We start from the raw sequence: 14,489 nt of genomic DNA, 5'->3' as shown, positions 1-14,489 counted from the left end.
CGGGACCCAGCATCCTCCCTCCTCACTTCTCATTGAACGTCGGGCGTTATGACGTCATCACGACCCGACAGTCTGTGACAAGCAGGAGAGAGGAGGATGCTGGGTCCCGGGTGCCTCCAGATTGGTATTTTTTTCTTTTTTTTCGCTACCTGGCTGCGGGACACGGGGTAGGGGGGTGCAGAGTGTGATGACAGAAGATGACAGGGGCAGAGTGTGATGACAGAAGATGGCAGGGGCAGAGTGTGATGACAGAAGATGGCAGGGGCAGAGTGTGATGACAGAAGATGACAGGGGCAGAGTGTGATGACAGTAGATGACAGGGGCAGAGTGTGATGACAGAAGATGGCAGGGGCAGAGTGTGATGACAGTAGATGACAGGGGCAGAGTGTGATGACAGTAGATGACAGGGGCAGAGTGTGATGACAGTAGATGACAGGGGCAGAGTGTGATGACAGTTGATGACAGGGGCAGAGTGTGATGACAGTAGATGACAGGGGCAGAGTATGATGACAGAAGATGACAGGGGCAGAGTATGATGACAGAAGATGGCAGAGGTAGAGTGTGATGACAGAAGATGGCAGGGGCAGAGTGTGATGACAGAAGATGGCAGGGGCAGAGTGTGATGACAGAAGATGACAGGGGCAGAGTGTGATGACAGTAGATGACAGGGGCAAAGTGTGATGACAGAAGATGGCAGGGGCAGAGTGTGATGACAGTAGATGGCAGGGGCAGAGTGTGATGACAGTAGATGGCAGGGGCAGAGTGTGATGACAGTAGATGGCAGGGGCAGAGTGTGATGACAGAAGATGGCAGGGGCAGAGTGTGATGACAGTTGATGACAGGGGCAGAGTGTGATGACTGGAGATGATGGCGGGTACAGAGTGTGATGACTGGAGATGATGGCGGGCTCAGAGTGAGGGGTGGAGATGAAGGAGGGCACAGAGTGAGGGGTGGAGATGAAGGAGGGCACAGAGTGTGTGGAGATGAAGGAGGGCACAGAGTGTGGATGAAGGGCTCAGTGTGAGTTAGGTGTAAATTATTCTTTGACAGAAATATAATTGAAAAAAATATATAAAAATATTGTTATCCCTTGGATTTATTTGTAATATTTTTGCATACAACTAAATAAGTATTTCTGTCCTGACCTAAATACTTAATACGTTTTTTTGACCCAACTACTTATAAAAGGGGACTGCTCGGTAATTATTTTGGAGGGGTGCCTTGAAAAAATTATGGCGACTCTAAGGGTGCCGCGAACTGCAAAAGTTTGGGAACCACTGGCTTATGGAATACGTCTGTGGCTTATTCATAGAGGTCAGAGTTAGCAATAGAGTCAGGGATACCCTGAATTTTGATATTGTTGCGTCGTGATCTGTCCTCAAGATCCACCATTTTGTCCTTGTTCCCAGCAACTTCTTCCTGCAGAAGGTCATGAGCAGATATCAAATTATTGTGGAAAGCCCCAAGTTCCTTCAACTTATGTCCAATTGATCCGTTCTGGTTCCCAAGAGAGTGACATCAGCCTTGATATCTTTGATCGGTGCACTGACTTTAGAGGTGACGTCTGTTTTAAGCGCTCAACAAAGACTGAATTTACCTCAAAGTAACAGGGCCATCCATTTCCAAGGCCTGTGTGTCTATCGGGACATCAGAGAGTTCTGGATGTGTTCTAGGTGGAGAAGTTTGGGAAGTTTGATGTACTGATCGCGACGTAGCTTGGGATGTAGCTGTGGCAGCCGAAGATGCAGCAGGGCAGTGCCAAAGAAGTTCACTGGAGGAATAGGTTTGTCAGGTATGACTTTCTTAGGAGGACCATGGCACCCAGGTATTATTATTATTACCAACATTTATTTATATAGCGCCACTAATTCCGCAGTGCTGTACAGAGAACTCACTCACATCAGTCCCTGCCCCATTGGAGCTTACAGTCTAAATTCCCTAACACAGACAGACACAGACAGAGACAGACAGAGACAGACACACACTAGGGTCAGTTTGTTAGCAGTCAATTAACCTACCAGTATGTTTTTGGAGTGTGGGAGGAAACCGGAGCACCCAGAGAAAACCCACGCAAACAAGGGGAGAACATACAACCTCCTCACAGATAAGGCCATCATCGGGAATTGAACTCATGACCCCAGTGCGGTAAGGCAGTGCTAACCACTTAGCCACCATGCTGCCCATACTTACATTACACTGACTATATTTGGCAGGCACCTCCTCCGTAACAGATATCCTCGTGGGTAGGTCCTTAGTACTGCTCTTCCAAAATAAATCTGCGCCTAAGTTTGTGGGTTTGTGGATATGTAACGCCTGCGGGGGAACAAGACAGATGCACACCGATATCTTACCTTCCAAATGATGACCACCTTCCGTCCGCTTCTGAGTCACCCCAGCCGCTCTCCTATCCCAGCAGATCAGCAACTGAACCCCTGTCAAATTACTCCACTTACCTCTAAGGAAGAAACAGAAATTAAGGCCGTGTCTACCAGAAAAGGACTGTCACCTCCATTTGTTCTTGCCAAGGGCGCGGGGACTACGAGTATTTGGGACCAGGAACAACCCTGCCCCAAATACTCCACTCACCTCTCGGTAAGGGCCTAACAGGAAGAAAGAATTGAGAGCGATACTCACCGGGGACACTCCAACTTCCGGTCCCTGCTCTCCTGCTCCTCTCCGTCACGTGTGGAAGACAGAACACAACACGTCCTCCCTCTACTCTACAGGTGAGGCTAAATGTACCACCCACACAACTGGTACTAGCTAACAACAGGCGCCCTGACCCTAAAACAAACAACTAATGGTTGGGTACGCAACTTCGCTAAGTACTGGATGTAGTGCACTCCCTAGACCTCCTCCCTCTACCTGCGGGGAACACCAGCCGGTGTTCACCTTCTACTCCGCGACTGACCCTGTCCCTCACCCAGGTCATACCGAAAAGACTATCTTCTCACTATGGGGTCACTCACAGAATCCTAAGGACCAGTTGTCACCTGCATGATCGAAGCTCACTGGAGCAACGCGCCACACGGGTGGCAACTTCCACTCGGAACCGCCAGTGGCCACTACCAGAATTCGAGACGGTCACGTTCACCCAAGTGGAACACTGCCCCAATCTGGAACCGCCAGGGAATCTGCCGGAACTCAGACTGGGACACCCAATTGGAACCACGGGACTCACTGCTGGAATTCAAAAGGGCTGTGCTGCACTGCCAGTGAGGTACCCAATCACTGCCTCAGGAATCGCACATATCCCCAGGGACCTACGGGACGGGAAGACTACTGTGTGTCCTAACCCTCACTACATGTGTGCTCTAGCTAGCCCCTTGTCCCCACAGACACAGGGTATCACAGGATTACAGTCAGAAACAAGAGCCTACCTTTAATTGGGGGCCTGACGTCTTGCACCTATAAATAAACATACACAGCACAATCACATACAATGCACAATACTGTATTTCACAACATAGCTGCAATAACACTTTGCTGCTGTATCTGGAAGGCTACCAATGGGATACACTTACCTCTGCTACCTAACCAGTCGGTCTGTATAGCAGTAACAGGAACCTTCTGCTCACCTGTTGCCTAGAACTATCACCTAGATTTACTTACACAACTCTGGAACCTGCGCCCTATTCTAGCTCAGGGCTCTCACGCCCGTTCTACCTACAGGGCTTAGTGCCCTCTCTACTAGGAGCCTTATGCTCTTCTAAATATGGGCTCTATGCCCAGCTACCTAGGGCCTTGTGCCCTTACACACTATGGGCTCTAGGTCCAGCTACCTACAGGGCCTTGTGCCCTGACTATGAGCTCTTTGCCCCGCATAGAGTATCCTGATACTCTACTTGCCTCCCGACCTCTTCTTCAGGTCTTCCAGACCCTCCAGCCGGCAGCGCCTCGTCTCTGGTTTGGCGTGGCTGTCTTCTGGACTGGGGCGCTCCTAGCCCTTACAAGGGCACCCCACCAACGTCTCCAGCGCTTTCTTCTAGTGGCAGCCTGCCACTTCCGCCGGCGTCTTCTTTCTGTTTCACAGCGGAGGTCCCATGATGTCCTCTCTCTTTGGGTCCGCCGACGAACTACCCTAAAGATGGCGGCGCCCGGCTTAAATAACCGCCAAAGTGCCATCATCAGTCGCCACGGGCGCTGAATGGCTCGCCATGGTGCCAATAATTTAAACGGCCAGAGGTGAGCCAGGATTGGCTCAATCATCCAGCCGCCGATTGGCCAGCAGGGGGAGGTGAGCCCTGATTGGGTCACCTGCCCACTGCTGCCGGAACCTGCGGGGAAGGAAGCATACTTACCGGCGCCGGAACACAGGAATGGTAAGTTAATGTTCTTCTCTTCGGTCTTCGCTCTCTTCATGGGCTCTGCGGCGGGGCACTCCTCCACAGATATATATGATAATGTACTTTGCGAGACTTGGATCAGCAATCTATTAGGAATATTTTAAAGGGAATAAAATGATGGTAGCCCAGTGAACCAGCCCAAGGTATCCCACTATGGGACCAGCCCGAAGGGCAGATGTTCCCCTGATTCCCAGCCCAGCCAGCCCCTGTTTGTTATGATTGGACAGTTATAATTTAAGTAGTAGAGAATTCAGGTACTCTCTGATGAAACATTCATTCAATAGATGGAGAAACATGTAAGGAATCTGGATCTGCAAAGTTACATCCTTATTTTATCTTTATAGTATTGATCAGATGGTAGGCCTTGTATGTATGCTAATGTTGATAGTAAATAAATTATAATATTTTATTTATGCTATCTTGTAGCTGTTTGAATGAAGTCATGTGTCAGACTGAACCTTTTTGCGCTTTTTCTCTCAAATTAATACTTCTATCGTTATGGTTTTTTTAGGATTTGCAGTAATCCTTCGTAGACGCAGAGGTCCAGTCTGATTCTCCCCCTTACATAAATTTTGGGTATGTGAGGAAATCTATCCTAGCTATTTGTATAATTCTTTGTATAACTAATATTTCTTAGATTCATTATTGCCATAAAACATATTTAGGTAAGTACCTAATTGGGGATATATATACACTTCTTGGCTTCTGTACTTGTTGACCCTCACCACATTGGCTGGATCTGTGGCTGGATTTTTTTACAGAACTTTATTACAATTCACTTTAAAAAATTTAAGCAGTCCGATACAATAAATCTTAAATTTTAATGACTACAGAAGAACAGAAGGAAAATATCATAAAACAGATTAATATTATTGTGTAGACATTTAATCAGAGCCTTTTCCCAAATTCCTTAGTTCTGTGACTTTTACCTATTTGTGAATATTATTAATAGCTCAATATATATATATATATATATATATATATATATATATATATATATATATATATATATATATATATGTATATGAATTTTTAAATTAAATAATTACAAATATTAAGCAAATTATTAACACAAGAACTTTTTCTTAATGCTTGCATCTAAACAGACAAGCAGATAATAATAAAGTTTTTTTTTCAGTTAGTACTGTAATAGTGACATCTAGTGGCCAGCTTTGGAGTATCTAAAAGTTAATAGATTTTTTTAGGACACTCACTGCATGAGTTCTATGTTTCTATGTCAAGTTACATCTCATGAATTTGTTTCAGGCCAAAAAATGGCAGCTGTTCCCAGTATGTCTGAAGCACCAACAAATAATGTAGCACTGTACAATTTGTTAGAGATGGAATCAACAAATTGGATACTTGCTTTAAAGGCTGCTTCAATACAGGCTGTGAATGGTATATAAGGAGAGACAAGCATGTATTTGTATAACTTATATATTTTTGCACGTATTACTGATCATATTTCTAGACCTTCTTCCAATTTGAAACTATATTTTGTAACCTGGAATTCAATTCATAATGAAGTCATTGTTGTCTACTTAGGAATTTTAAGTGTCCAGGAAATAATTGGTATCCTTTTTTTCTTATTTCTAACACTTGCTGTGAAGTATTTCCAGAATCTCAGATTTCAGTATATAGGAGTTGAGTCGAAGCCCCTTTAATTATATTTCCCATAGGAACTAAGAGCTGTTAATCTAGACAGAAAAGTGCAGACATTTAGGAGGTAAATTTATCAAGTTGCAGGTTTGAAAAAGTAGAAATGTTGCCTAAAGCAACTAATTTGATTCTAGTTATTATTTATTCAGTACATTCTACAAAATGACAGCTAGAATCTGATTGGTTGCTATAGACGACATCTCCACTTTTTCAAACCCGCAGCTAGATAAATTTACCCCTTAAACTTGTAAGTGTATGTAAGTATACATATGTGGGACTTCTATATATTACATTGTGCTGAACGGTTTCATTTTCTTTGTGACCAAATGTATAATGCGTTAAATAAGATATTTTCTTCACTGCATGTTAAGGGAGTTTTATCACCTTAATATTACTGTAGACAAATGTAATATACTAAACAAACCAAAGGATGGAGAGGTCTCTGCTCGTAAGATATTAAGATCTTAGGGAAAAGGGGGAACAAGTGAAAAACACAGGGCCTTATATAGATTTTAGCTGCTTATTTTGCCTGCTCTGCCTTGTAGTTTAACACTTGCTCGCTATACCAAAAGGCAGCCTGAAAAATGGTGGCTCAGATCTGCGTCAGAGCCTTAAGAAGTTTGTCTATACAGATGCTAAAACCAAGAGAGCCTCCCCTCTGCACTGCCACGACCATTCAGACTCTGATGACTCCGACAGCTTCCCGCTGACTTGTAAAGGCCTACGATTCTTATTTTACGAGAGAGGCTAGGAGATCGGTGCAGGTGGTCCAGGCAGAAGTGCATAAAGCTTTTGGGTCTTTGGCTGCTGAACTGCATGACCTTGGAGACAGGATTGACCAACTCAAATTCAATGTTGACAAGGTTATCTCCTCTCACCGGGCTGTGGACACTGACCTGTAGCGGCTGCAATAGGATATGCTCCACCTACAGGAACAGCAGGAGGATCAAGAAAATAGGGCCTGGCGTAACAACTTGTGCATCAGGGCATCTCTGAAGACGTGGACCTCTCTGTGCTGGACCAATACCCGAAGAAACTCTTTGGCCGTCTTGCTCCATCCACCTTGGAAGACCAACTTCTCTTGGACAGTGTGCACAGAGCTCTATGTCCCCCATCCCAGGAAGCTTATCAACCCCAGGATGTCATCCTCTGCTGCCACTATTATACTACTAAGGAGGCGGTTCTGAAGAAATCCCATAACACAATCAGTTTCACTTGATGGAGAGTTACCAAGATATTACCCCGCCAACCCTTCTCAAGAGAAGGGAGATGAAAGTAATCACAACACTGCTTAAAGGCAATAACATCCACTATCGAAGTGACTTTCTTTTTCGCATTCTTCTCTGGCACTTTAACAAGCTCCACTCCGTAAGGTGTTCATCTTCTTGAGACTATGGGACTTCCTGCTCCAGCCCCCCCCCCCCCCCAATCACTCCACACCTGGCCTTGACCCCGGGTCCCTGGAGCCAGGGTCAAGGCCAGAACAGCTAGGAAGCTCCCGACCACCGAGTGGTCGATTGTGACAAGAGCCGTTACATCCACCGGCCCAGCTCCACCTCCTTGAAATATGCTGCCCGTGAACTCTCTTTCGGAGTCGTTTTGCCACATTTTTCCTCACTCTATATGACGGACTACTGGTTTTCGGTCCTTTCATGTAGACCTTGGGGAGTCTAGCGCTCCCCTGGTTTTCACCAGGGACCCCCGCAAGGATGTTTGGACTCGGCTGCAAGAGGTGCAAGGGTCATGGTTCTCCAGGAAAATTACCAGTGTGGCCGAGGTGAGAATAGTCAAAACAATCTGGGTCAGACCAAACTGGAAGCGTGGTACCGAGGGAAATCCAGATAGCGAGGTCAGAGTAGCCAAAGTCAGAACCAGGTGAACAAGCATAAATCACAATTCAGGAGAAGGGTCAAGTAGCAAGCTGAGTCAATCACTAGAAGCAATGCAGGATACACAATAGAACGCTGGAGGCAGGAAGACCTGATACTCTGGCACCCTAATGGTGTCAGTCAGATTTAAATACTGGCTACCTATTGCTGGTAGGAGGAGCAGGAAGAAGAGAGTGGTCAGAGGAGCGATTGGCCGCTCACAGGAGCTGGAAGAGAAGTGTCCCTTTGCCTAGCAATGGGATGCACACTACGCACGAGCCCAGCAGCACTCAGACTGCCAGGGAAAGCTGCATCCCTGTTGCCTGGCAACAGGATGTCCCCAAACAGAAATGACAGGCAGGCATCCCTAGTGGGAATGCAGGGACGCCGCCTGACAGTCAAAAAAATTAAAAAATATAATTATTAGGGAAGCGCTGATATAGTCAACTTGATAGTTATTGCAAAAACACTTTAAAATCATATAATGCCCGAAGGGAACTTATGATCTATCTGATTGGCAGACGGCCGAGATAAGCTAAACCACTGGTTTGAGCAGTGTTGAGAGACTAACTGCGTATGATTGGCTTATCGTCATTAATTAACATATCGTTGATTACATGATCATTTGAGCCACTTTCATTATAAGGGGCTCAATCCCCCTTGTGATACTTACCTCTGATGAAACTGGGATTTTGTAACGGAGAAACACGTCGGATGACATCATATCCGGCATCACTTCTACCCACGAGAACGCTATTAGTGGGTTGAGAAACTTATCATATCTACTGAATTGACTGGCCATTCCAACAGAAGGAAGTTTGTATAATGTGCTTATAAGATAAGTTCCACACATTACTATTGAACTACAAGCATATTGGATGCAAATTGTCATTCTAAGTTCTCCATTATCGGACATAGTTACATTGAGACTGTTACATCTGTTGTGGAATTTACTTATTAATAGACACATATGGGGGTAAATGTATCAAAGTCCGTTTTTTGCATCTCGCGGGAGATCGGCGTCTTTGCAGCTAAAATTTAAAGGGGCGATGGCTTGTAAAGGCAAACTTGCCTTCGCCCCTTTAAATTTTAGCTGCAAAGACGCCGATCTCCCGCGAGATGCAAAAACCGGACTTTGATACATTTACCCCCTGGTGTCCATATTGTAGGTATAGCATCATTATATGAATGTTATAAGCTGTAATAAACAATTTTTTATTTTAATTTTATTTCAAATTGATTTAACTATTTATTTTATATGATGGTACCTCTATAATTCTATTGCTTTATTTTTATGTATATTCAATACGGATTTATTAATTAGTGTTTACCGGTATATGTATATGATTATACTCATTTATACAATAACAGTGTTTTTTTCAATATTGATTTTAAAGTGTTTTTGCAATAAATATTAAGTTGACTATATCAGCGCTTCCCTATTAATTATATTCCCAGTACAGTAGACTAGATCAAGAAAATTTCCCCCACCTCCTAACTAGAATTAAGCAAGACCTCAGGTTCTGGCAGGGATATATCATCTCGTGGCTGGGCAGGATAATCTCCATCAAGATGAACCTGGTCCCTGAACTCATGTATCTGTTCCAGACTCCCAAGGTGAAAGTTCTCGACTCTGTGTTCTGAGCTTTACAATCTTCCGTTTTTAAATTCATCTGGCATTGGAAACCACCCAAAATTTTGGTCACAGACCTTAGGAAACCCAGGATCCGTGGCAGCCCACTTAAGCCAGGTAGCAATCACCTATGCTCCCTATCGGACTACAGCATGGGTGGACTTCGAGACGCTCTTTACAAGAGTCCACTTCTAGGCCTCCCCAGTGCCGACCGGCTGCTCTTGGCCTATTCCCTCCCGACTCTCAAATTTTACATGTTTCTATAGGACAACTGCTGGTCCAGATACAAACTCACTACCTCTATCTCACCCCTTACACCACTCTGGAATAACCCCCTCAGGAACTCCTTCCCGCATTTTAAACACAGAGTTGAGCCAGGATCCAAGTGGTATATGATCTCGTGGTCAACAGGACCTGGGCAGCCTTGTCGGAACTTCAATAAATATTCAACCCCTTCCGTCCCCTCTTCTACGAATACTTTGGGATCTACAATTATTCTATGTCCCTGCCCCCGGAACACCTTACAGGCCCTCAATTTTTTGAATGTTGGTGCCTACATTCCCCACTCACTAAGGGGATAATATCCTCGGTCTATAACTGGCTGATTGAGACTACTTTCGAGTCACCAGGGACGGCACGAATGGGAATGGGAAAGGGATTTGGAACCTCCTCTCCCCCGGATGAGTCTTGCAGGGAGGAGGTCAGAGCGGGCATTGTCAAAAGCTCGATCTTCACGCAGATCAAGGAAACAGATTACAAATTATACCACAGATGGTACTATATGCTTTTCAGGCTCTCTAAGGTGTTTCCTACATCCACAATCAGTTCCCCCTCCTACATCTCCAACTTCTTCTCCCTTCCATCTCAGTGCCCCCTGCAAGACTCATTCCCTCCTACATCTCCACCCTCATCTCCCTTCCATACTCCATCCTTCTCTTCACCTCTGGAATGTTATCCCTTGTTTTTATCAGACTCTCCCCAAGCCTTCAATGCATCAAATGCTCCCTAAAATCTCACCTGTTTACCAGTCCACTTGTATGATCTCACAAGCAGGACCCTTCTTAGTATTGTATCCCCCCATCTCTTCTTGTTTCATAATCTCCTGCTCTTTATGCAGTTCTTCTCCTCCGGCATTAGTCACCTAAGTCACCCTTATATATTTCTCAATCGTATTACGTTTTGCTACTTGTGTTATGTTTATGTATGTTAAAAGTTAAGTTCTGTTCTACTCCTGTTCTAATGCTGCTCTGTACGGTGCTGCAGAAGGTTGTTGCACCTTATAAATAATAATAATAATAATAATAATAATAATAACAATAATAATAATATTAATTTGGATGATTTTGAGGTCCTCCAAATTTTGGAGGAAATAGTTACCACATCTTCATAGTGACATCATTCCATTCTTAAAAGAGCTTCCACTTCAGTCTTGCTTAGATTTCCTCTTGCTGTACCACAGAATATACAGCAAGAGAAAATCTAAGTAAGACTGAAGTGGAAGCTCTTAGGAAAATTTAAGAATGGAATGAGATCACTATAAATCCTTTGGAGAAATTAGGTAATATGCATACCTTCATAAGACAACTTAATTATATATAATGTTATAAAAACATATTTTAAAAACACAAACTGATTTTTTAACCCAACTAGTAATTATGCTAAATTATATTAAAAAAAACTAGTGGAAGATATCAAAAAGGCACAATCATGAAAACAGAAATGGATTTTCTTATGGTATAAAATACAAGAACACCAATATTTTACATATTTCCAAAGATCCCCAAAAATAGTGTATTTGTAGAAAAACCCTTAAGCAAATATGTAACATAATATCTCTCATATATTAATGATACATCCAGCTTCTTGAAAAACTTGATGAAATAACAATCAGCCCTAACCTGGCTGTAATTTGTGAAATAGAATCTCTCTACCCCAGTATCAATCATAACACTGGTGTAAAAGCAGTAAGGGGTTTCCTAAAAATTGATGGAACTGATGACTTTAATGAATTTGTCTTTGTCTTCTGAATGTCATTATTACTAAAAATTACTTCATCTTCAAGGATAAGTTCTATCTCCAATTAGAGGAACAGCGATGTGAGCAAGTTGTGCCCCTCCGTACAGCAACCCCTACTTGGGTTGGTAGTAGAGTGAACTAGTCATTTGTGAGTCATATGAGAAATACATAGAATACATCTGTCTATGGATATGCTACATAATACAAACTTTTGATTCTCAGGGAGGGTCAGGACTCTCAATTTGAGGAATTTATTCAGGTTTTAATTTATAATATTCATAACCTTCAGTTAGCCTATAAAATACTTAAGACTAAGGTCTGGAAACAAAAACAGCAAATTGATGACCAAGATCTATCGAAAGTAAAGAGCTTCCATTTTCCTAAGAACTAGACGTAACTGTTCTGATGACCAAAAACTTGAAATACGATCAAGACAACTTAGTCAGAGATGATTGGAAAGAGGATATATTAAAACGAAGATTAAAAGAGCTATTTGTCCAAATATTGGGACAAAACTTCATTAGTATATCCTCCTAATAAAACAAATATGAAATAAAGTGATGTTTGTTGGTAATGGAAACAAATCCATCAAATTTTGCAAATATATTGGCACAGTCTAAAGATGTTAAAAGTAGCGATAATTCTTTGCTCAAACTTCTCTATGAGTTGGAGGCAATCTAAGAATATTAAAGATCGAGTTGTACATAGCCATATAACATAACTGTTTAGTGTCATAGCGACTTCTATTAATCTGAATTTAAAACGGCAATGTCGGGCCACCGCAGTTTAAGTGCTTAAACACTTAACCCGACATTGTCGCTTTCAGATTAATAGAAGTCGCTATGACACTAAACAGTAGTGACGGACAGCTCTTCAGTCGAAATCACTTGCGGTCAGCATTCTGCTCCATCGGTGATCTGCAGAGTCGGTTTCAAGGTAAGTCTATTACTATTTACTTTGGTTTTTAACACTTTTGTTTTTTCTTTACAGGTGAAGTGGGTGTCGTAATTGTGGTAATCGTATTAACGATTACCACAGCTAAAATACGGTTCGTCCAAACTTGTTGCGTTATCGTTTCCTCATGTCAGCAAAATGTAACCAAATCCTTCTCAGTACTCTTGTAGAGCCTGGGGAAAGCAATCTTGTGTTCTACATATATTTTAATCATAAAATACATTACACCAGTGGTTCCCAAACTGCGCCGTGGCCCCCTGGGGTGCCGTGGAAATCTTACAGGGGTGCCGTGGCCAAGGCCAGTGGTAAGCAAGGTACTACTTTTTAATTATTATGGTTTGGAGTGCCTTAAAAAAATTATGGAGACCCTAAGGGTGCCTCGTACTGAGAAAGTTTAGGATCCACTGCATTACACTAATTGTTTCCTCTTTCTCTATCTGAATATGTCTTTGGATCTGGAGTCCTCACTTAGGAATTTCCTCAGGAGAAAATTTGATAAGCCTGATTAATGTTGTGCACATTGGTATGAGGCTCAGTCACATTTGGGGGTATATTTACTAAACTGCGAGATTGAAAAAGTGGCAATGTTGCTTATAGCAACCAATCAGATGCCTGTTAGCATTTATTAACTACATTCTACAAAATGACAGCTAGAATCTGATTGGTTGCTATAGGCAACATCTCCACTTTTTCAAACCTGCAGTTTAGTAAATATATCCCTTGGTCTTTGAGCATATTTGGGATATTTGTTGTCTTGATTCTGAAAACACTGCTCTATTAGGTGCCTTTTATTGCTACATGCTACGGTATGTTCTAGTCTCCATTTAGACAGTATCAGATCAAATAGTTATTCACTACTTACATGTCAAACAGGCATATCACGGTTATAATTGTGTATTTAATTACAATTCCATTAGGCTATATTTTCATTTGTATCGATTTTAGTCACGGTCTGACCAACTAAAGTCCTTACAAGTGTTATATTTGCTTGGAGGACAGTATTGTCCACTTGTTACTTTGATCACAACAAGCATTCTGGCTATTAACTACCAGGCTTGCTAATCAATTAGAGCAAAAATCAAATCTAATTACTCAAAATGGAAATTCTCCCAGATGATGCTCATGTAGATGCTGACGGACAATGCTGATTTTCAGTAACAAGGCTCACTGTGTCTAAATGGTTATTAAAGTATTGAATGTAAGAATCAATAATAACAAGCATCAGCAGCATTAGGAAAAGGTGAAACCTGATTTGAACCATACTTGGAGAAACAGTATTATTACATGATACTGAATAGCAAATAAAAGTAAAACAAACACATTCTCAATCATTCTTTATTAGGCTGATCTACAAGTATTGACAAAGTCAGCATATGTGGTTAACTGAATCATTCTTATTAATATGACATACTGAATTCGAAAGAATTAGTTAACAGTATACTTAGCTGCAAGTGGGAATATACAAGGATTCTATTCATTGCATAATTACCTACCTTACTTACCTGTCACAGGCATATATCCATATAGGTTCAACTTTGTATTAACTTTGTTTAATAAGGACCAGACCCATATAAACCAGCTTCATTACACAGAACATTGGTTCATGGATAACCTTTCTCTTCTCTTTCTTGGATCCCCAATAGCTTCTTTAAACCGTAAACCAGAAGTGACAACTACATTAAACCTTTTGATCTATTGGACTATTTTGGATCTCTGCAGATTGTCTGGATAAGTGAAAGAACAATATAGGGGAGATCATGCTCTGAGCAGCAGAAATTTGCAAACACAGCAGGGAATAATTTATTAAACATATAAGGGCATAATCAATTAACTTCTGGGATTGCGGCAACGCGTGGCTGCACACGTAAAGTGCAATTACGGTACCAACACATTGCAGATTTCCCTTCACAACCCTATGGGGTGCAAAGGGAAATCTGCAGCATAGCGGTATCGGGAAGGAGACAGTCACATGTAGCCTCAATCCCGGAAGCTAATTAAATATGCCCAATAATG

The 14,489-nt window shown here is 42.4% G+C and overlaps 1 long non-coding RNA gene across 2 annotated transcripts in view; it reads left to right on the top strand.

The window, feature by feature from the left end:
- Positions 1 to 14,489, top strand: part of LOC142158418 (uncharacterized) — a 401,996-nt gene that overhangs the window by 157,006 nt on the left and 230,501 nt on the right. The gene's annotated exons all lie outside the window — the stretch shown is intronic.

The sequence above is a fragment of the Mixophyes fleayi genome, chromosome 5 (assembly GCF_038048845.1).
Source record: "Mixophyes fleayi isolate aMixFle1 chromosome 5, aMixFle1.hap1, whole genome shotgun sequence".
In the NCBI taxonomy this organism is placed as follows: Eukaryota; Metazoa; Chordata; class Amphibia; order Anura; family Limnodynastidae; genus Mixophyes; species Mixophyes fleayi.
Note: the sequence above shows the minus strand (reverse complement) of the source record. Positions and strands in the feature narration are given on the sequence as shown.